At 36.3% G+C, this 24780-nt stretch overlaps 1 long non-coding RNA gene across 1 annotated transcript; it reads left to right on the forward strand.

The window, feature by feature from the left end:
- The first annotated feature begins 18175 nt into the window (after positions 1–18175).
- Positions 18176–21236, forward strand: LOC131249961 (uncharacterized). The gene is made up of 3 exons (XR_009172932.1): positions 18176–18754; positions 19529–19600; positions 21159–21236. It is a non-coding gene; the product is annotated as an uncharacterized LOC131249961 (long non-coding RNA).
- Positions 21237–24780: the final 3544 nt, after the last annotated feature.

Below are 24780 nucleotides of genomic sequence, written 5' to 3' on the forward strand. Positions count from 1 at the left end.
CTAGAACGAAAAATCGAGGTGGCAAGAAGTATATTCTGGTCATTGTAGATGACTTTACCAGGTATACTTGAGAAGTCTTCTTAAGAGAGAAATTTGAAACTCTCGATGAAGTTAAAAAGGGTACTTAAACATATCCAAATTGAAAAAGAGTTACAAGTCACTAAGATCTGTAGTGATTATGGTTCTGAGTTTGAAAATAGCAGTTTTGAGAAATTTTGTAGTGACCAAGGAATATCACATGAATATTCTGCTCCCAAAACACCATAACGAAATGGGGTAGTGGAAAGAAAAAATAGGGTGCTTCAAGAAATGGAAAATGTAATGTTAAATAGTATGAAGCTTCCTAAAAATCTCTAGGCTGAATCCATAAATACTGCTTGTTATATAATTAACTGTGTTTATATTAGAAAATCTAATAATAAAATAACTTATGAGATGTGGTTTGATAAGAAGCCTTCTGTCAAATACTTTCAAGTTTTCGGTAGTAAATGTTATATCTTACGTGACCGAGAACATTTGGGTAAATTTGACACCAAAAGTGATGAAGGGATATTTTTAGGGTATGCTCTGAATAGTCAAGCATATCAGGTACTTAACAAGAGGACCGGTGTAATACAAGAATTTATTAATGTGGTCATTGATGATCATTTGAATACACCTGTCTCAGGTTCAAAAGATGATGAGGTTCTTTTAATTGATAAACCGGCCTCTTCATCTAATCAAAATAACACTGAACTACGAATAAATAAAGATCATCCTACTAAACAAATCCTTGAAAATCCCCTCACTGGTGTATGCACTCATAAACAATTAGAAGATATGTGCAACTATGTGTGCTTTACATCTCAGATGAAACCGACTAACGTAAAAGAAGCCCTTACTGATGAAAATTGGATTGTAGCTATGCAAGAAGAGCTCAATCAGTTTGTGAGAATGATGTTTGGTATTTACTTCAAAGACCAACTGATAAACATATTATCAGAAAAAAATAAATTTTCAAGAATAAGTTTGATGAATTTGGTAACATAATTAAACATAAGGCTAGGCTAGTTGTGCAAGGATACACCCAAATTGAAGGTATTGATTATGATGAAACCTTTACCCTAGTAGCTCGTCTTGAATCAATAAGACTGTTTATATCCATTATGTGTTTTAAAAAAATTAAAATATATCAAATGGATGTTAAGAGTGCATTTTAAAATGATGATTAGCATGAAGAAGTATACGTTGAACAATCGAAGGGTTTTGAAAACCCTAAGCATGCTAATCATGTTTATTGCCTAAAAAAAGGCACTCTATGGTTTGAAACAGGCTCCCAGGGCATGATACGAGAAATTAACTAAATTCTTGTTAAGTCATGAGTTTGTTATGGGGAGTGTAGATAAAACATTATTTGTTAAGAAATATAATAATCATATTTTAATAGTGCAAATCTATGTTGATGATATTATTTATGGATCTACCTGTGCTATCATGACTGTTGAGTTTGCAGATCTTATGAAGTTCAAATTTGAAATGAGCATGATTGGAGAACTAAATCATTTCTTAGGGTTGTAAGTCAAATAGCTTCAAAATGGATTCTTCATCTCTTAAACCAAATATGCTGTGAACTTAGTTAGAAGGTTCGGATTTGAGATTTGAAAAAATTTTGATACTTCAATGAGTACCACTCTGAAACTCTCTAAGGATTCAACAAGTAAGAGTGTAGATCCTAAGTTGTATCGTAGTATGATAGGAACTTTACTTTATTTAACTGCGAGTTGATCTGATATTGCTTCTAGCGTTGGAATTTGTGTCAGATATCAATCAGACCCTAAAGAGTCCCACTTGATTGCTGTTAAGAAAATTTTGTGATATGTCGCTAGTTCAGCTAATCTTGGTCTCTAGTATCCACATAATATTACTATGCAATTAGATGGTTACACAGATACTGATTGGGTAGGTATACTACTATGCAATTTGATGGTTACACAGATACTGATTGGGTAGGTAACATTGAAGATCGTAAATCGACCAGCGGTGGTTGTTTCTATGTCGAGAACTGTCTACTTTTCTGGCTAAGTAAGAAACAAAGTTCTTTATCGCTCTCCACAGTTGAGGCTGAATATATTGCTACACGTAATGCATGCACTCAGCTAGTATGGATGGAGAGAATGCTAAGCAAGTACGGAATTGTGCAAGAATTTATGATGTTATATTGTGATAACTCAAGCGTAATTAATATTTTCAAAAATCCTATTCAACATTCATGAACCAAGCACATTGACATTAGGTATCATTATATTACTGAATTGGTGGAAGAAAATATAATTTCATTAGAATATATTCAGACAGAAAATCAACTAGCTGACATATTCACAAAACCGGTCGATAAAAATTGATTTGAAAAATTGAAATTTGATCTTGGTATGTGCAATTTGAACTGATGATTTATGCTCATTTGTATCATAATGTATGTATATATTATTTTACATTTTTTTAAATTTAAATATATGCAAATTTGCATATTTTCAGTGTTACATGACTAGTCGAGTACACACTCGACCAGTTGTGGCACGACCGAACGAGTATGTACACGACTAGTCATGAAACTCGTGAAATGGGTTTTTATTTGGGGAAAATGTCACTCTTTTCATTCCTTTCTTCTTCTCCATCAAGCCCAACCACGACTGGTCGAACCCATCTATCAATTACTCTCCGGTTAGTGCTTCATATTTTATTTCCTTATAGATTTAAGTTCTTTGATCATCCTTAATCATGATTTTGCTTCTTGTATCAAGATTTATGGTGGTTTGAAAGGGTTTTTTCTTAAAATCTGATTTGCTTGGAATCATTTTATTTCTTTTTGCAATCCTTCGTTTCTTTGTTTTCTTGTTGCAATGGAAGGAAGAAATAGGTAGAGAACCACTTGTGGTCCCTCTTCATCCCGTCCCACACCCATTACCGTGCATCACCTTCAGCCTCCTAAAGAGGATCCCGAGTATGTGCGGGATTTCCATCTTACAAATGTTATTGTTGAGCGTGTTGTCATTGTTGATCATCTTGAGCACTTTAACATTGTCCGTCTCCTTTAAGCTGTAGGTTGGGAAAACATACTATCTTGGGGCGGTCCTGCATTCCAATCCATTGTGCAAGCTATGTACACTTGCATTACTGAGTTCTCTCGAGAAGATTTAACATTTATTGTGTCAACTAGAGAAGGTCCAATTGAGGTAGACCGTCATTTAATTTCAGCAATCATGAATATACTTGTTGTTGATGATGGCATACCCATATTTACTTTGCAATCTAGACCTTCTGAAAATGCTAAACAATTGATTATGAGAGTTCTTTGTAACATGAATGCGAAATGGAACGGTGGTACTGTGCTCAGTTCCAAATATATGTTGCCCAGATATAGGGTCTTACATCGGACTTTTATTTCGAATGTTTATCCTTGCTCAGGTAATAAGACTGAGTTGACCTCTTTTATGGCTTGCATTAAGCATTCAATTATATCTAACATTCATATCTGTCTTCCTTCTCTTATCTGTCATCATATTATTCAGTTTCGTCTCCATCCTGGTCATAGCGATATTCCATTCACTTATCTTATGACTGCCTTAGCTAATCATGCTTTGATAGCTATGCCTGTTGGAGAAGGTTCTATTAATCTTCGTCCATTTAACAATTACTACCAACAAATTGAGCAAAGGGCTCGAACTTTGAAAGTTTTTGTGTACGGATTAAATCCGTAGTAATTATACTATGGATTTAATCCGTAGCTAAAACCTAATTGATCCATAGCTAAAACCTACATCTTCACCAGAACCTTATTAGATATTGATGATGCTTAAGGGGCTCCATGGGGCCCATTGGAATATATTTGTTTAATCTAAGCCGCCCATCAATTTTGATATATAATTTCAGTCGATGAGCCCAAAAATTATGTAGATTAAAGGTCTAAGTGGACCACACCATAAGAAATAATAAAAATTAAATTTCTATGGTTAATATGTTGTGTGGTCTTCTTACAGCTTCGATCTGACTCATTTTATGCATCAATACTTAAAATAATATTTTAAAATTAATGGACGGAGTGGATAAATAAAATACATCACGGTGGGCCCCACGGTCCTAAAACCCAAATGATTTATAGATCATCCGTCACGCGCCGCTCCTAAAACTAAATGCGCCTTCCCAAATCCAAAATCAGTCCGCCATTTTCTCCTGCGCGCAGCAAAGCTCCCAAAACCCATCTCTCAATCTCTCTCTCCATCTCTCTCTCGTACTCAGCCTCTCCATCTCCCTCGCCCTCTCTCGATCTCCCACTCTCCCTCATGTGCTCAGCCTCTCCATCTCAGTCTACCCTTTTCTCCTGCGTGCAACAGACCTTCTAAAACCCATCTCTCAATCTTCAAAACCCCCTTTTACCATAAAAAGGAGAATAAGAAGGAGAAGGAGAAGAAGATCTTTGTATAAATAGACTTTAAGATGTTCCCATGTGAAAATGCATGCTCATTGGCCCTATGATCGGGAGATTCTCCATAGAAAAAGGTTCAGATTTGAAAAGGAGCAGTTTCAATGACCCGTTTGAAGTAATTTCATTGAGATTTTCATGAATCCGAAGCTTCAGATTAGTTTTCCTGCCTTTTGTTTGAATTCATTGTAGAATTTTGGTCATTTTTTGTTTCTTGCTTTGCTTTGAAGTGATTGTTCTTGTTTTTCCTGGAAAATCAATATACAGAACAGAGAAATCTCGGTGTCGTGAAATCAACGCTACTCTACAGTCCAATCCAGAGATTTTCTGAAGAAATAATGCAGTTTCGTTGATGTTTTCTCAGGTAAGTCTTTAGAAATCTCAGTAATTTTTTGTTTGTGTTTCATTGAATTTTAAATTTTAGTTTATTCGGATTTCATGTTATGATACCTCGCTTTGGAGCATTTTTATTGTGAGCTGTGAACAAATTTCATTTTTCTGGAGAATTTAAAGGATTTCTTGGAAGGTATGGCGTTCTGCTTGCAATTCTTGATAAGTGAAGCGTATATTTATTTTGATTTATTCCACTTCCGTAATTCTCTCATTTATGGATTGAGGAATTGTTTCATTTGGTAATTGATATCATTTGAGCTTTTGAAGGTTTTTCAAGGAATATGATTGTTTTATGATTATGATTTTGTACTTTTTTGTTTGTCCTTGTAAATCCTGATGATTTTGCTATAAATATCCTCTTTCTTTTTTTTTCAAATGATTTTTTTTTTGTGCTTTGTATCCTCACTTATTTATTGTTGAGGCATCTAAGATTTTATTATTATCATTATTAAACACAAAGCTTTTGAGTGCTTCCGTGTCTTTTTCATAGTTCTTTGAATGAAAATCAAAATTCTGAGTGGAGCCTTATGCTCCTATTTTCCTAAATATCCATGGCATTTTATTTTATGATTGATGAATTTGGTTTCTAAAAACAAACAAAGAAATAAAGGGCCTGATTTTTGTTTGAGGGACATGACTCTTGAGTTAGACATTTGAAACTGTACGCTTGGGTCTTGTGGACGAGATAGATATGAAGTTTTGTTCCCAGAAAATATTTGTTCATCTTTTTCGTACTCCTTGAAAATCCTCAGAAGCTTTAACATTTTCCTGCATGAAATGGTCTTGGTTGAGTGCCATCATCATTGTAAATGCGGTTTTATGGTTGGTGAATATGGATAGTCCAGGTGGGAATTGCGATGAATGGTCCGGGATACAAGAACCACAATGATTGGACCTTTGAATGTGGATCATTGACTTCCTTTTTTGCATTCCTTTCATGGCCACAGATCAGGCAGCTAATTGGGAAGGTCATTCTGCCATATATCTGCTTCGCTAACCTTACAACCGCGTTGACAGTGGACTAGCAATAAACCATGACTGGCTCACAAGCAGAGGTGTCCTTGACAAAATTGTTCTTCTGCTCAACTAGAATGATCTTGTAGCTTGAATTAGTGACCATTCTATTAAATCTGATGCTTTAAGCATGGTATTCCTACTAATGAATCCATGATTGTTTAGGACATTACTTTGGGCTTGTGTTGGATTCTATTCATTAGCAGTGACTTCACAATTACTAATTCTATGCATAGCCTGTTAAATGACTGAAAATTAACTTCAAGTGCCAAGCCTATGTATTTTTTATTAGGAGTTCTGCTGCCCTATCCACACAAAATCGAAGATCTCCATTTGATATAAGAGAAAAGCTTTGATACTCTGGCAAAGCATTATGGTTGATCCACAGGCACTAAGAAATTTTATGCTTGGCATCATGGTTTTTATTTTAAAAAATAAATTGTGTAAGATGTTGGAGGCGCTCATGTTTTTATAAATCATGAAATTTTGGACTTCTAACTTGTGATGGGCATCAAGAAGAATTTAAGGACCTTTCCTACCTAACACTTGAGGGCTTCCTAGTAGTTCTTCTTTATTTGCTTGAGGTTCAGGATGAAAGTATAGATGCATTATTTGGAATTTTAGAAAGACAATGAAACTAGAATTGGACTAATGCATCCCTAACCTACAATTAGGTCGGAGTTGTTGTGAAAATTTATAATGTGCTTGCAAATATAGAAGTAGAAAAATTAGGGAAACGTAGGGAGAAGTCTAAAGCTTGTTGTATTATATAACCAAGTTTCACATTGTAACACTAACAAATTGAGGTTTGGAATGTTTCATTTTACCCTCCATCATTGTTATTTGTGTTAACATGATTTGAAAACTAGTTTTCCCTTGTCGACACAATCAATGTATGCATGTCAGTTGAGCTTGTCAGGGAGAAGGGCTTTAGAATGAGATCGTTAATTATGGAGGAGATCCTAAAAGTGTAGTGAGTATCTCTGGTTTTATGGTTTTATTTTGTACATTCTTGTATTGATTGCCCATGCATGATGGTTATGCGCATTCTTTCAGGTGGATGTTACGTGTGGGAGGATTGGATGTGCATATTTCAGATTTAAGCATATGTTGTTGTCATACACGCAGATCAATTCTTCTATGTTTGGGTGCATGGCAATTGGATCTGAAAAATTGAGATTTTCATTCATTTATTTCATGACTTTTGGTAAGATCTTCTTTAATTGTTAATTTATTTAATTTGAATGGAAGAAGGATTGATTATTCAATGCAAACTCGATTTATGGAGAGGTGTAGTTTAGTCTAAAAATACCTGAGCTTTCATTTGAAAAAAAGAAGAAGAAGGAATTATACTTAATTTGATGTTTCATTTCTTGGCATATAGCTCAAAGACCTTGATGTAAGAAGGACGAAAAATAAACTGGAACAACCCTGTGAGAGCTACGGTTTGCCTTTGTAAGTTAAAAGTGTAAAGAAGATAGAGATCTGTTTCAGTATATGGGCTATCAATACCACAAAAGGTTAGATTTCCCCATATTTGACATATGGACCAACAATATGGGATTTTCCTGTATGGGAGATACTTAGTATATGGGCTATCAATGCAGCTAAAAGTTATAGGATTTCCCCATATTTGGCATATGAAAGATAATCAGTATATGGGCTATCAATCACGAGTTGCCCCATGGATTTGAATCACGGGTTCATTGGTCACTTGTACAAATAGAACCTAAGCATGCCATAGATTTTCTCAAGCTGAGCATTGTTTTATGCCTCTTTTATGTTGCATGGATTGTTATCCCATTTTATACAAGAATTTGACTTGGAATGAGTGGAACAATTTGATCACGATCCATGAGTATGGACGAATTTATGCAAGAGAGAATAAATCATTGGCACTCATAGATCCAATTGGTAGAATTTGAATGTTTCTTTGATTTGTAGGTTTACTTGTGATGGGATTCTGGTGGAAGGTATGTTCTGGAAGGATGTTAGCAAACTGATTGATGATTATAGTGGAGATTCTCGAAAGAATAAATGAACTCAAACAGGACGAATAGATATGACACGACAGGTCAGACAGCTGTTTGCGCTCATCCCTTAAAAACTTTAAGGCAATTCGAATTCTACTAGTTTTAAAGATCTTGAGTTCATAGGATTCATGACCAACCATTTCTTTGGACATCTCTTTGAAAACAGAAATGAATATGTAACTTCTCTTTCCTACCGAGGCCATTTTAAACCTCCACACCACTTAAATGGGGATGGCCATAGGCAGCAGCCTTGGTGGTCCACCTTGCTCCCAGGCCTGGCCTGCCATGTCCCATGTTCGGCCTTGATTTTTAGGCTTGTGTGCCCACCTAGGGCTGAATTTAGGCCCCATATAAAGAGCCTGCCCAGATTCTATATCTTTCATTCAAGCCTGGGCCAAGCTAAGAGGTGCAAGGCGGTTTACATGACTGTGATCTCTCCACATACTGACCCATGCATAGTAAATATTTTGAATTGGCATTTCATCTGAATATTCAAGGCCTGTTTCAAGATAACTGTGGTAAATGTGTCTACTGTCAAGGAGCCTCATAAGCCACATTGGTCAAATGTTCTCATGCAGTAGTCAAGCACTTGCCAAAACCATTGATCAGTTGATCATGGAATTTTGACATGTTTATTGCAGATTGTTGAGTTGCTCACTCCTTAAATGTGGACTGTTACTTTGCCATTGCTCACCTTTTGCACCATCAGTACATCTGTTGACAGGCAGCTATTTGGATTACTAGGATTATCTCAACTGTCATGACTTTTTGGGACACTGATTGGGTACTACCCTACCATTCCTTATCTAGGAATGGACAGGGCTTTGAGGCCACTGTGATGTATGGGTTTTATCCACACCGTCCATCCATTTTTCCATATCATATTAGGGTATATGCCCAAAAATGGGTGGTTCCAAGGCTGAAGTGCATCACTATTCACTCCCCAAGTATAGGGTTGTGATGTAGTAATAAACTCGGTGAGACCAAGGTCGAATCCCAAGGGACTGAACCTTGTACGTAATCTGAAAATAACTAGAACTAGAACTAGAAAAAGATGAAATCTAAATCAGGTGGATTTGAGGAATAATGGTGAAATAGTAAACTAAAATATGTAGAATTCGAAGGTAGGAAACTAGGGATTCAGAGGATTCACTTGTAGAGATCAGGGAGATCTTATGTCTGCATCAAAAACTCATCTGGACTTGGAGTCTATCTTCATCTAGTTGAAGGGTGTAACCATAAAAATCAAGACTGAACTTCCTGTCTTCTAGTTTTCAAGAGATGAAAGGTATATGAATTAGAATGGACTACATCACCAAACCATGCCCAGGAGACAAAGTAAACAACATAATTAAACTAATTAATAACCAATCAACATGATATGAAGATTAGGAAGGGTACCATCATCCGATCATGCCCAGGAGACGATGGTGAACAACAAGGCTTCCTGATGTTATAAACATAAAAAGGAAAGGAACATGCTCAAAGCTATCGCAGACCTATTGTAATTTTAGTCACAACAGACCATTAAAACTAAAAAATTTCCTTAATTAACTAAAATCAACAGTAGTTCAGTCTAAACAAAAGGCACAAGTAAATAGTTCTCCCATCACGCTACAAGCTTCACCTCTTAGCCCTAGCTAAGAGGTTTAGCCCGACATAATGCAGCTGGAACTCTCCAAAAACAAAAGAAAACAAAAACAGAAACTACTCTCTATCTTTCTCTCTCTCTCCCTTGCAATTGTCCAAAGATTGAATGCCCCTTCTCTCTTCTCTCTTCTCTCTTTATAGCAGCTGTGAAAGGGCGGTGGAGAGGAGTGCATAGAGACGTCGGTGCGGAGAGATCCAAACGGTGGAGACAGCTGGAGGTATTTACGCACCCTCAGTTTGGTGCAGCAGCAACATAAAAATCACTTGCATCCGATCAAATTTACGGCCATGAATAAAAAATCTAAGACGTTCAATCATCTTGGCCTTGGTCGGTCCTTCTTTAGAGAGATTTTTAACGGCCAGGATCGTCGGACCGATCCTGGCCATGAGTGCAAACGGACCCGGATCGTCAGGTCTCAAATGCACTGTAACAGGGTCTACGCATTTCGTGCACTGATGATAAGTGAAGCCCATAATCGAAATTTTCAGCGAAATCCACACCGTCCATCAGTTTCTCCTCGAAAATCCGGTCAGATATGGTCGGTTTAGGATTTCCATTGACGCAGCCCACCTGCTTGATCTTGCGACGAGGATTCTGCCATCTAGCACATTTGCAACCTCTTTTTGGCATTCTTCAGACCAAGAACTACCATATCTTGATCAGGACCTTCGTATGATTCGAATGGACAGCTCGGATTGAGCTAATAGGTCCATATGGTGGTCCACTGAGATCACCCGTAACTCCCTGTTGCGAACAGAGAAAATAGAGATTTCTGTTTTAAGAAATAAGGTCGGTCAAACCGACTTTGACCCATTTGGTTGGTCCGGTGCACAGCGGGTGTACACTCGCTGTGTACACCCGCCACGTGAAGTGGGGTCTACCTTGATGTTTGTGGGAAATCTGATCCGTTCGTCCCTTTTCTCATCTCATTTAATGGATAGCGCCCAATTTTGAAGCATATATAAATATCAGGTGGGCCTCAGATCAGTAATTCATGGGTTGATCTGACCATTGGACCACTTTCATAGGGATCCAACTACTAAAATTTGACGTGTACAGTTTATTTAGGGTCTTCAGGCCATATATGAAGTTTTGAGTCGATCAGATGGTGGGAACATTGTGATCTTGCATTCTGGACGTTTTTCAAGCCTGTTTAAAGTGAGTGGCTAGAATTTCTCTGATCTCTGGTGTGTAAATCCTCAATCTTGGTCCCATGGAGTCTCGTCCAATGCCTTGGTGATGTCAGAGCATCAAATCCATACCTTTAGCATCCTTTTCAATCCATGCTCGTTAATTCTCCTTGCATCACAAACACGATTAAAATAGCCCATTAAAACAGTATCGTGTTCGTAATTTAGGTAATAACTGGGGTCTAATATGCAATATTTGACCCTCAACAATCACACATTGGGGATTAAACACATACTATTGCAAACTTTTTGGTGGCCACAAAAGTTTTGGATTAAGTTGATATTTATGTTTTCCCTTCGTCCAGGTCTATGTGACCTTATGAACAGGTTAGATGGTAATTAACCATCATGGTGGGCCCTAGGAAGGTTTCAGCGGTGGTTCTCATTATCACTGCTTCTCCCTGTGGTGTGGTCTTCTTGACCCTTGGATTTGCCTCGTTTTTGGGCTTGCACCCTAAATTGATATGGCAAAATGGATGGGCACTGGATAAAACTAGGGGTGTACACGAACCGAGCTGCTAAGTCCTAACTAACAAGAAATTTTGACTGTTTCCAATTCGTACACATTAGCACATTTGGTAGGATGTAGTTAGGCTTGGAAGATTCAAACAAGAAACATGTAATTGTGTACTAGATGAGTTGGATTCATGAATTGAACAAATTGAAGTTGCAAAAAAAAAAAAGTAATAATGCCCTGAATTGAATGGACTTATTTTGTAAAGTGATATCAACAAATCGAATTCTATAGGCATCCCATGAATAATTGCTAACTAATCCCATTTCAAATCAATCATAAAACTAAAAAAGCAATATTTCTATCAATCTGATGTGTGCGTGCTTTTGTTACTTGTGTTGTTAGAAATTTTGACTGTTGAGTTTTGAGTAGTGGAGTGTGTTTCAATCTAAATAGAACTAATCACCAACAAATGGTCCTAGGGAATCTAAATAGAATTGATCACCAGTAAGTCATGGTGGACCATGGACATTATAAAGGTGTTAGATTGGCATCAATCGAGATTTATTTAGCCCATCAGCTAATTACAGATCTGTCTTTCACAGTTTGACCACCAATCTTCAAGTAGCTTAAATTTGGAGCATGGGAGTTCTAAAAGTTCAAATATTAGATATGTTAGACAAGGTTCAAGCCTAGGTTCAAAAGTCACTAGTGGAGAATGTGTAGCATGCACTTCCTTACAACAAGATTTTTCTAACTTGACAATGGTTTTTCCTCCTAGATGTAAGTTTTGCTCTTGCCTCTACTAGTCTATTTGTACTAAACATACAGCTACAGTCCATGCCACTTGGATTTTTTTCTTCTTTTCCCAATACATTTTCTTTTGGCAACATGTATCCAATCACCAATGTAGTATGTAACATGCATATGAATTTTTGGCTGGAAAATTTTCTTCCTGTAACTTTGCACGCTGAGTAATCAACCTTAGTCCATGCTCTCCAGTTAGGCAGCAATGTAGCAGTTTGTCCTTTATGCTTGAATGAAGGATTGTAATTGATTCATTATTGAATGAATGATTGTAATTAAATAAATGAATGATTGTAATTGAATGAATGATTATGAAGGTGGTAATTGAATGACTGAATGAATGATTATGCAGGTAGTAATTGAATGAATGAATGATTATAATTTTTTTAATCTAAGAAATAGCTACGGATTTTAATTGTAGCTGGTAATTTGACAACCGTGGTTATTATTAAATTTGGCATATTGCTATGGATCCAACACTACTTTTAGTTACCAATAATATCCATAGCTGTAGGTACTTTTGGCTATAGAAATAATTTATACGGATTATATCTGTAGCTATTGTAGTCTATGGCTATGGATTAAATCCGCAGGCATAGGTTTTAGACTTATTGGCTTGGCATCTATGACGACGGTCGTGCTACGGAGTAAAACCGTTGCCATGGGTCTATGGCTATGGATTAAATCCGTAGCCTTTGCCCAGTTTTCTTATAGTGAATTCTAACATCAACAAGATGAACATGGACTTGGCTCCTGGTCAAGTTGATGGGAATGCTAGAGGAGATGAAGAAGCTGAAGAAGCTGATGCTTTATCTTAAGAAGACGTTAATATGGATGACTTATTTGATGAACTTAAATCAGATTCTGAGGCTGACCCTGATTATCAGCCTTCTAATTTCGATGAGAGGTTACGTAAGCTTGAGGAATAGGTGGCTCAGATTCATGTTACCCAGGATTCTCAATTTGCTTATATGTGCAAATATATGAGGCACATTAATAAGTGTTTACATCAAATTGATCCATCTATTCCTGCTCCCTCTTCAGGATCTGATTAGTTTCATTTTGATTTGATGATATCTGTAATAACTTTATTCTAACTCTTTTCCTTTTATTGTGCATGATATCTATTATGGATCATATCATACATGTGTATGCATATTAGTGCAACATGTTTGTGCAATGTGTTGTTTGAATATCTATTGCATATTATAATTTTCGTTTTGTCACAAATTTGACAAAGGGGGAGATTGAAAGTGATATGTTGATAAACCCTAAGTATTGTCAAATTTTGGTGTGACAAACCAATTCAATTTTATATCTTGATTTGTATCAAGCCGGTGCATCTGTTCACATTGAATCTTCGACGTTCATTTTGTTCGTGCTGAATCTATCTTGTCGATATTTACGACGAACTTACCGAGATCTTCAAACTGGAAAAAAGTGAAGACTTTCATATATTGAGTGAAGACAGAGTTTTTAAGAATACTGCGGTTCAAGATCTGGAACCAGAAAAGTCCAAGAACTCAAGACCTAGTTGAAGATTATGTTTGGTATGTCGAGTTCAAGCTTTGAAGATCGCAAGAATTAAAGCTAATGAAGTGATCGATAGATTAAGTGTTCATATGTTATATCTCACAAGTAAGGTATGATTGACCTAGATTGACCTTAGATCATGATTAGATCATTTCATACTTTCGGTCGATCATTTTGGTCATTTTATAAGTGTAAAATTATGTTCTTTCGACACTGGCTTGACCAGTCCTAGTATTTCCTCTACTAGTCCAGGATTTGTTATGAATATTTAAAAAATTTCTGTTGGTCTACGACCAGTCCTAGAAACTACTCGCCCAGTTGTGTGAATAGTGCTCAGCCAGTCGTGCAATGTTCGACTCGTTTTCCAGCAAGTAATCTGGACTCACACGACCAGTCGAGCAGGCCACTCGACCAGTCGTGAGACCCACAAGGTCAGTCATGTAAATGAAAAATCTTATTGCGCCAGAATTTTTAAAAATCTGTTTGGATAAGGCCAGTCGTAGCTAACCAAAGGCCAGTTGTGCGAACCAATTTTTCACCTATAAATAGTGCTCGAATTTCAGAGTTTTCAATTCAATTGTTATCATTCTTAAGCAATCACTCTGAGATTATTTTAAGTACATTCTAAGTTATTTTGTGCATATTTAAGATTCTTTAAAGTAACTCTAGTAATTTGATTTTGATTCTCTATTCCATTCTCATTTTGAAAAGGGATATTTGATTTACCCTTCCTTGAGATCAAAATCAATACAAAGTCCTTGCTGATTTAATTAAAAATCATCTAGACTTAGAACCCTATACACTTGTGAGACTAAACGTTGAACATTTACGTCGTCGTCAAGTTGGTTCTACTGGGTTGCTTTAGAATCGTCATACAGATAAGTTTTTGCTTTTCTGTAATTCAATTTATTTCTGATTTATGAGATTGTTCCAAAATATCTCTATTTTATTTTTATCTGAGGTGATGCAGAAAATCTCAAAGCGAGGAGTTTTTTGAATTATGTAAGCCCATCTAAGGACATAATTGTGAAGGTTTTAGGTGAACCTTGAAAACCTATTTTGATTAGTGAACGCTAATGTCCCGAGGGACTGGATATTAAGAGTAGAGTAGTTGTGTGGCTGTTGTTTAACAGTTGGTGTACACATAATCGAACCACTATAATTCTCTGTGTTGGTGGATGTGTGATTTAGTTCTTTATCTTTTATGGTTTAAGATTGTGGGATATATTTGTAGATGTGAATATTCTAATCTTTATATTTTAGCATTGTATGGTGAATATTGTAATAGATTAGTTTCTATTTCTTTCATATCCTCTTGAGTTCGAGTTTTTGATACTCACTCACATTCTAGTAAGGTTGTCCTACCATAAACCATTAGTTTTTGGTGTAAGGTTGTCCTTAGAACCAAGTTTGTATCAACCTCTCAATACTTGATTTTTGAGGTTGTTATTTCCTTTTATTTTTTGTATTCTTTTTGGCTATCTGTTGTTTATATTCCACTTATCAATTTTTTATTTGGCATAGTCCTATTCACCCCCCCCCCCCCTCCCTCTATGATATATAGCTCGGCCTTTTCATCTGGTTCGATCTTTGAATTATATGTAGAGTGACGGTTCGGGTCTTCGTACATTAAGTGTGCCAGTGTGACGAGACAACAATTGAAGGTATCCTAAAGATTGATTGGCCCACTATGATCAAGGACACTCATGAGTTTTGCAAAGATTGTGAGCGTTGTCAGAAATTGGGAGCATTTTTTCGTCGAATCATGATGCCTTTGAACCCCATTCTGATTATTGAAGCATTTGATTGTTGGGGCATCGATTTCATGGGACCAGTCCCCCAATCCTTTAGGAATTTATACATTCTGCTAGCAGTAGACAATGTCACTAAATGGGTTGAAGCGATCCCGTGCCGGAACAATGACCATCGGACGGTCATTAGATTCTTAAAAGAAAGCATCCTTTCTCGGTTCGATACGCCACGAGCCATGATTAGTGTGGAGGTTCACATTTCTATAATAAGCCATTTGAGAACTTAATAAAGAAATATGACATCTCTCATAAAGTGAGCACTCCATACTAGCCACAGACAAGTGGGCAAGCTAAGCTTTCCAACAGGAAAATTAAACACATTCTGGAGAAAACGGTTAACCCTAACCGTAAGGATTGGCTAATCTAATTAACTGGTACTTTATGGGCTTACCATACTACTTTTAAGACCCCCATTGGAATATCTCCATTTAGACTCATCTATGGGCTTGCCACTTACCCATGGAATTCAAACATAAAGCCTACTGGGCTATTAAAAACATGAATTTTAACTTGGACAACGCCAGCTCGCTGCGCAAACTTCAGTTAAATGAACTTGAGGAAATTTGAAACGATGCGTATGAGAACTCGAGAATTTACAAAGACAGGATGGAGGTGTTTTATGACAGGAACATCCTTTGGAAATCATTCTTGACTGGTCAAAAGGTCATTTTGTATAATTCTCAGTTACATCTTTTTTCGGGTAAACTCCGATCTCATTGGGCTAACCCTTTGGTAGTTACTAATATCTATCCTCGTGGGGCAGTTGAGATAAAGAATCTGAACAATGACAATGCTTTTAAAGTGAATGGACATTGTTTAAAGCCATTTGTTGAGAAATTTGATTCAGATGATATGTCCATACCTCTGATTGATCCTGTTTACTAGTATTGACCTCCTAGTCTGATGGAGGTGTAGTTAGGTTTTATTGCTTTCGTAGGATTTAGGACTAAGATAGTTTGGTTTCCATTGTTTAGTCTGTGTGCTAGCCCATCTTTGCATTTAGATCCTTGGAAAACCTGCAATTCGCCTTCTTCAGGTACTACCTTTCCTTCACTTCTCCTCTATTTTCATTACCTCATATACATTGCATGCTTATATCTTTTACTTTAAGGACAATGTTGATTTTAGGTTGGGGGTGTAGATTAGGTAAACTAATCAAGAGTTTTCTTAGTTTTGAGCAAAAATTCTTTCTTGTTTTCTTAGTTTTTAGCAAAAATTGTGGAAATTTTCAAATTTTCAAGATAAAAACTTGTTGGAAAATGATAATTTGTGTATTTAAGAATACTTTGAGTATGATGATGAGCTAAGGATTGAATTTTGAATTTTTGGAGTTTGATCAACTAAGTAACCTATCACCTAAGTTCTTGCACTTAATTGATTAAGAGGAAGTTTGAATATCATGATAATCTTAATCACAAGACATGTTTAATTCGCTTTCTGTGAATAGTATTAGAGTTTCTGATTATTAGTATGATGATCAATGAAAGATATTGAGAATCGAGTTTGGAGAATTTTATCCATCTCACAAGATGAAAAGAACCAGTTAAAAAATAGTGAGATCAACAAAAAGGTCACATATGGTGAAAAGACTGAAAAAGCTTGAAAAAGAATGAAAATTTTGAAAAGATAAAAAAATGAAAAAACTAAATGAATACAAATGATCGTCGATATAAAATCAAAAACTGGAAAAAGAAGGAAAAGGGGATAAGTTTGGAATTAGTACTTGAATTTTCAACTAATCTTGAAGTGATGAGCATGGCTAACATTATGAAAATATAGTATTTTTATGGGAAGTAAGTTGATTTGCACTGGGCACATTGGAAAACTTGGTATAAGAACTTATGCTCTAAGTTAAATGATAAAGAACCTACTTGATTGATTTTTTATGTGATTCATCTCTAGATTTTCAAAATCTCACTTTTCTCGCCTTCATTTTACTCATTCATACTTGATTGCACAAAATATTATTTTTTGAAAGAGGTTTTAAACATTGAGGATTGAAGATTATTTCATAAATGCTTTGCTCGAGACTAGCAAAATGCTAGTTGGGGAATGTGTTGAGTGTCAAATATTGCATATTTTCTCTCACTTATATCTTGGCTTTATGAACATGATATTGTTTAATGTCATATTTTATGCATGTTTGTGTTACAAGATGAATCTGAGAGCTTGGATTGAAAAGAATGCTAAAAGTATGGACTTGGTCTCAAGAATCACCAAGGCAAAGGAGAGATCTTAGGAGACCAAGAATGGAGAACTTTCATACCTAAGATCTGAGGAAACCAAGTATAAAGGATGGAGAAAAGATTAGTAAAAGCACAAGTTAAACAACAGAAAAATAGGACATTCAGTCCCACCTAAGCCAACTTCGGTGCCAGCGAAAGTGCACAAAATAGTCCAGCAAAAAAACAACTTAATTCGGTGCCACCTAAGCTTAATTTGGTGCCACCCAAGCTTATTTCGATGCCACCGTAAGCCAATTTCGGTGCCACCTAAGTACTCTCACTACCAAAAAAATGACCAAAGGCTACAGACCATGATACCTTTTGGCTACGGATATAAACCATAGCTAAATTACTATAGCTTAAAATCGTAGCTAAAAAATGATCAAACCATAGCTAAAGGCTAATGCCGCCACCCGTAAAACCACCATGGGACAGCCCCATAAGGGACTCTACAATGCCCACTAAAATGCTTGTGCTCCATCTAATACGTCTATCCATTTTAACAGATCATTTTAAGGCAAGAGCCCAAAAAAGGAAGTAGATCGAAGGCTCAAGTGGACCACATTGTAGGAAATAGTGGAGATTAAATACATACTATTGATTGATAGTGTGGTTCAATTAGACCTTCGATTTGCCTCATTTTTGGGGTGATTCTCTATATAAAAAAAATTCAAAATGAATGGATGGAGTGGATATACTAAATACATCATGACGGACCCCACAAATCCCTTGAGATGACTGTCCATCCCTAACTCGTTAGAAGCCATGCGAATGGCAAGGTGATGTGAATAATAGTATAAAGGCTACGGTCCAAAGGGGTTTTAGCTACGGTTTAAAGCCGTAGAAATAAAAATGCGGAAACAACTCACCTCGCACGTTCCTTTTTCTTCTTCCGCCTCCCGTGAAAAAAACAAAAAACTCAAAAATTTCACCTCCCTCCCACTCTCGTGAGAAAAAAAGCCCAAACCCTCCTTTCCCTAAACATCTCCTCTCTCTCTATCTCCCCAACCCTCTCTCACGAATACTCCTCTCTCACGAACCCTCTCTCATGAATACTTCCCTCTCATAAACCCCTCTTCTCTCCCTAACCATCCCCTCTCTCTCAATCTCATGAAGACTCCCCTCTCTCACGCCATAATCCACATCCCTGCTGCTCGATCGTGTCTCATTTTGTTCCTTTTTAGGTATGCAAGACTGATTATCTTCTTTTTTCTCATTTGAATATTCAAATTTCTTTCTCTTTTTTTTTGGTGGAATTGGATTGGGGGTTTAAGGGGGTATTGATTAGATTAATTGAGGGTTTGAGGGGTTTAGAGATTCGGGGTTTGTGCAGATGCTTGCGGCATTGAGCATGAATTTGGTTGTGATCCAAAACTCACATGGGCCACATCCTGAGGAACGGTCAGGATGGAAATGGCAACCTACGGTATCTATCTATGTATTTAATTTGTTAACTCACTTGGATTTTTTGGCTATGGCTTGTCCACATGGTTGTTAGATGAATCAATGGTTCCAATTTCCAACAGCCTTTTTAAGCACATGAATGTCTTGCTTTTGTTCTTGGTTTTAGATCACTCCTTGTAGTTCTTTTTGTAGCTTCCCTTTAAGAACTTGTAGTTATATTTCTTGCTGTTGTGATTGCCAAGGCAATGAAATTCGTCGTGCTACTGACCTAACATCGCTTCTTAGACACTATTGTTGGGAAGGTTTTTTTCGTTTATCTATTAGTGGGATCCCTGATCCTCCTACTTTTGGGTCTGTTTGGCTCTGGTTTTTATTTTCCTTTCTATTGTTGTTTTTGCCCTTAAGCTGTTATTATTATTGTTTTTTTTTAAAAAAAAAAAAACCCAACTTTTTCTCTTGCTATTATTGCCTAACTGTTTTCTTGTGCAGCATTTTCTTTATTTTAGGTGTGCATTATACATCAATCTTTCTTTTCTTATTCTTTGCCTGTTCAGAATCCTCAGATGATGCCTCTCAAGTAAACGATGATGAAAATGCACTTATGGGTTTCTTTGATGACTCCAAAGGTAATCAATGCCCTTCCACAGTTATGTGTTTCTATTCTTGTTATGGATTTTGGTGGCTTTTGATATTTGGTTGTTTGTGCTCAAATCATCTTCTTAGCACTATGTTTTAATCTACTATTGTGATTTATGCATCTTATGACTATGAGCACATTTATTGTAATTGGTTGTTGCTCACTTTTTAATGAAATTATTGCAGATAAAGTAACATTAGAGAGCAATATACCATTGTCTCCTCAATGGCTGTATGATAAGCCTAGTGATATTAAAACCGGTTTTTCTGCTTCATCAGGGGTATAGTTCCGTGAACTTTTTTTTAAAATACATTTGGCTTTTGACCATTTGTTTTCTCATATTAACTTCTGATTGATGAGAGAGGAAAATGCTCTGATATTTTCAAATCTTAATCAAGCATTATCAAAGCCATGGTGGCCATTCCAACAGGAAAGATGTTCTTCATATAGATGTGACTAAGATGTGACCAAAATTTGTTGCGTTGGAGGCATTTTTAGATCCTGATATGCAATTTATGAAAAGCACAAAGCACTAGTGGTTTAATTTATTTTTCTTTTTTATTGCAAGATTGATTGTTTAGGACCCAATCTTTCCTTTTATTTAATTATGTTGATGCTTCAGAGCCGTTCTGATTCTTGTAAAATAAGGTTTTGTTATCATGTCTTTCCTTGTCATCAACAACATTGTTTTGGATGAATGGAAAAGTTTTATTGAAAAGAAGGAACATAGAAGATCTTTTGCCATTCTGATTGAAGGTTCTTTATTGTCCTTCTATGAATGCAAAAATTTCGTATCAGGTTGGTCTATATCAGAATCTGTAAAATCAATGGATGGTGACATGCAGTGGAAACTGACATGAATAGGTGCATCTTCATGTCTTCATGTCTTTAGAAAAATGTTGACCAAGAAAAATGGAAGCTGAGTTTGAGAGATGTGAAGAGTTCCATTTTCATTATTCATGTTACAATTGGTTCAAATTAATGCATTTTTGTTAGATGATAACTAGAACCCTGGTGCTCATATTGTTTTCTTCTTAATTCCACTAGCATATTGTATGAATGCTATTGAGACGTTACACATTCAACTTTAGAAGCCGAATGAAACTATTTACAGTCTACGAGTATGTGATTCTAACCATGTGCCTGCTTCAACTACATCAGGGAATGCTTCTGGAAGGGAAGTTATGTTGGTGGCAAGCTTCATCGGCTCTGGGTAACAAGCTATGTCTGAATTTGTGTTGGTGTAAGTTATGAATCTGAAGTTATGGTGGAATTGGCTGTAAAGCTAGTTTATATCCCATAGCGTATTCAGAAGTTCCTCTTTTGAAGCATAAGTTGGAGGTTGTGGAGGCTTTCCATATCTTTGCTAATTTAAATTGCTTTTCACTTTTCTTGATCAAGTCATTTAGAATACCCAATACTGCATTCAAACCTGTTGTTTGGTTCTTTTCCATAGTTCACTTGTGTCTTTTAGTAATATTGTTGCAATTCTATTAGAAGCATTTGTTGATTACTGCAACCCAATTATTCTATTTATTTTCTTGTAGAGTATGTGTAAAATTGTAGAGGAATCCATTCATTGATCTGCCGAGAACATAGCACTAGCCATTGGTGCACTGTGTATGGCAAGAATCTCCATATTTTGCTATTCTATCATGTTTTACCCTAAAATAATGCATTTAGAGAGAGAGAGAGAGAGAGAGAGAGAGCATGAACATGACGATTTAAAAAGTGGATTCTATAAAGAAAACTTTTGTTTGTGCATTTTCCTTTGAAAGTATTTTGGAGGAATCATTGTTAATCATAGGTTAGGTAATCCTATGACTGGTTGTAGACAATTAGTTCTTAGCCAAAAAAGTTAGTAGAATCACATTTGACTATCCACCTAATGGAAGATGCTTCCACAATGTACATTGTAATGGAAGATGCTTCCATAATGTAAGATGCTTGATGTAAGGCTTAGTTTCCCAATCAAGCTCAGCGGGGGTGTAGGGCCACCATGGTGTTTGATGTTTGTATGACCTCACCCATCCAACAAGGTTCTCCCAACATAGGTTCTGCCAACATAAGAAATCGGATGCCTCAAAAATCAGGTGAATCTAACTTTTAGATGCGGCAGGCACACGATGGAAATTAATAAACAACCACCCAAAAATCTCCACATTCATGTGGGGGTGCATCTAATGGTTGGATTGAGATTTTTGAAGCATCTCAATTTCATGGTGGGACAATCTTGTTGGATGGGAAAATGAATTCGATTAGAACCTCTTACAGTTGACCACATTCCACCCAATCCATAACCTTTTTTTTTTTTTTTTTTTTTTTGGTGAGGCATACAAAAGAAGAAACCATTAAGTATCAAAGGGTTAGCTAAGAAAAACCAGTTCAAGATTAAAGCTTCCAAGTTGATTGCTAAACCATTAGCCTTTCCTGTCTGTGGCATTCTCAAGAATCAAAACGGAGTAGAAGAAACACATGATGGGAACATATGTCATGTTATAGCAGTCTGGTGAGGAGACAACCAATGTAGAAGAAACATCTAAACATGGATGTAAGACTATTTTTCATGATTATTTGTTTTCTATTTGTTAAATGCATGATGTCAGGAACATGATGCTTAAAGCTAGAAAGCGATTATCGGTTGCTTTCATTTCACTACTAAAAAAACAATCAAAGTCAGATTTCTTTTCTGCTTTATTGCTGCCCCAAATTGCAATTGGGTTTACCCATTGCCCATTCTCTATTCCAATTGCTGGTTGGTGCAGAGTGCATTCACCTGTTGCCAAAAGTGAAGCTTCCAAATGCACCCTGACATTAAAACACCTTTCAAGCTCTTTTTAGAACTTTTTAGATTATTGCTAAAGTAATTTGTAAGGGGAAAAAAATGTGAATCACAGCATGTGTATACCCATGCCACATGAGCCGACTTAATCATCCGGCGAGCCATGCTTGTGCTAGGAAAATGGACAGAAAACCACCAATTACAGCATGTTTGGCATAGGAAAATGGATAGAAAACCACCAAGTACAACATGTTTAGCATAGGAAAATGGACAGAAAACCACCAACTATAGCATGTTTGGCATAGGAGAATCTTTAAGTTTGGAAGATCCTAGCCACCTATATCGTACATGTGACCCAAGTTGAAACTTGGTTGTGTACATGATTCCTATCCACCACTAATGGATGGTTGGATATCTAGGAACAAAGTCTCATTTAGAAATGAGAATGCATGAATCTTGCTGTAGAATTATTTTAACTACTCCAATTTTATCTTTGTTAACTATAATTTCTGCTGCAGGTTGTGAAATGTGAGTTGCTGGTTGTCCCTGCAAGCGAATTAACATCTGAGTAATGTCCAACCTGGCTCTCTAGTTCCCAATCAAGTAAATTTAGAACCACCTACCTCTCTAATTCCTAGTTAGAGTGAAAGAAAAACATCGCTACCTACCTGAGAATATAGTGCATTGGACTCTGGCTCCTAGTCCTGCTTCCTACCTACTTTTTCTTTTTTGCCTGTTATCTAATTACCTAAATTTCCTTCTATGCTATCTGTGCAAATGTTGAGCAACCTAAAGGTATATATTGTTGACATATGGATTATTGTCTTTGACATTTTGCATTTTGCATTTTAGCATAACTATTGCACACTTGCTGTATGTTGATGAAGTTTGGTTTTGCAATATGAAAGCAATACGCAGTTCGTGAGGTGGTCAGATGGCAGTTTGTAATTGCTAATTGGTAATGAAGTTCTTGACATAAGTGTGCAAGAAGCGCACCATGATCAATCACACATTTTCCTTCAACATGGAAAGGTGGGCCTTCACAACTTTTGACAATTGCAATTGGGTCATTTTGTGATATTAATTAAGGTATGCTGCTATCAAATTTATTTAGCCTTGCTTTGTAGGATGGGAGTTAAACTACCTTTTAAATGAAAACTGTGGCACGAATGTTCTCAAGTGTTCTCAAATGCCCCCTAGCTTTTCTTTGTAAGATATGTTGATTGGTGGACCATTTTGATGAGGGTTCATTCCAAAATTCCAATGGACCAAACCTCATCATAAAATGGACTGTCAATATGAAAAGATCTACTGCAATTCAAATACAATAAACAGATTTTCAAATATCAGAAATACTTGATTATTGTAATTTTATTTTACCTATCTTCCTGATACTTTTGCTACTCTCTCACACTCTTTACAAAGTCTCCTTTGGGACTATCTTCTTTACTCATTCTGTTGAACTTTTATCCATCAAGCAAATTGACAAATCATAGGTTGAGTGAAATCTTAATTTAGCTGAAATGGTTGATCTATTCTGTTTTTGCAAATTTAGTTGGTATTGCTATACCTATATTAGTCGGTATTTTGAATAACTGAATGTTTATTTTGTCTTTTGCTATTGCAAATTTTGCTTGTTCAGAAATGAAAAGATCAGTGTATGCTCCTGAGTGTTGTCTTTCTTTTTTACGTCATCTCGTCGTCGTCTTTCTCTATAATTTAGTTCTTCAGTTTCGGGGCATACCCTTTTCATATGACTACGTTGTTTGTATGATGAAATTGATTTTCAGCCATGTGCAGTAAGCTTTTGGATCAAAGCGAAGCTAAGAATAGGGTGTTAGTTGATAGCAAATTGATAACCAGTAGAGGTACAACCATGGTATTCTTGCTTGCGATTGTTGAAAAGCTATTTGGCTGCGAGAGGCATTGGATCTTGCTGTCAATATTGAGAACTTTAAATAGACATATAACTATTATGTTGGCATTGTACTTTTGTGAATGGATTAAAATGAATGATTGTATTTGATTGAATGAATGAATGATTTAGCCATGAAATATTTATCTATATTAGCTTTTATGAGTTGATCTATCAGGGCATGTACTACAATGGTAAGAGATCGCATTATTATATTTTCTTAATATTTTTTTAAAAAAAATAGGTAGTAGCTACGGATATTAACCGTAGCCATTTATCTGGAAACCGTAGCTGTTGTTGAATTAGCTTATTGTTACGGTTTTTGCTCTACTTTTAGCTACAGATATAATCCGTAGTTGTAGATACATAGAGCTACGGAAGCAATAGCTACGGATTTAATCCATACTTATTATTTCTATGGCTACAGATTAAATCCATAGCCATAGCTTTAAGACCTATGGCTACGGTCGTG

Source organism: Magnolia sinica, chromosome 6 (assembly GCF_029962835.1).
Source record: "Magnolia sinica isolate HGM2019 chromosome 6, MsV1, whole genome shotgun sequence".
Taxonomy (NCBI): Eukaryota; Viridiplantae; Streptophyta; class Magnoliopsida; order Magnoliales; family Magnoliaceae; genus Magnolia; species Magnolia sinica.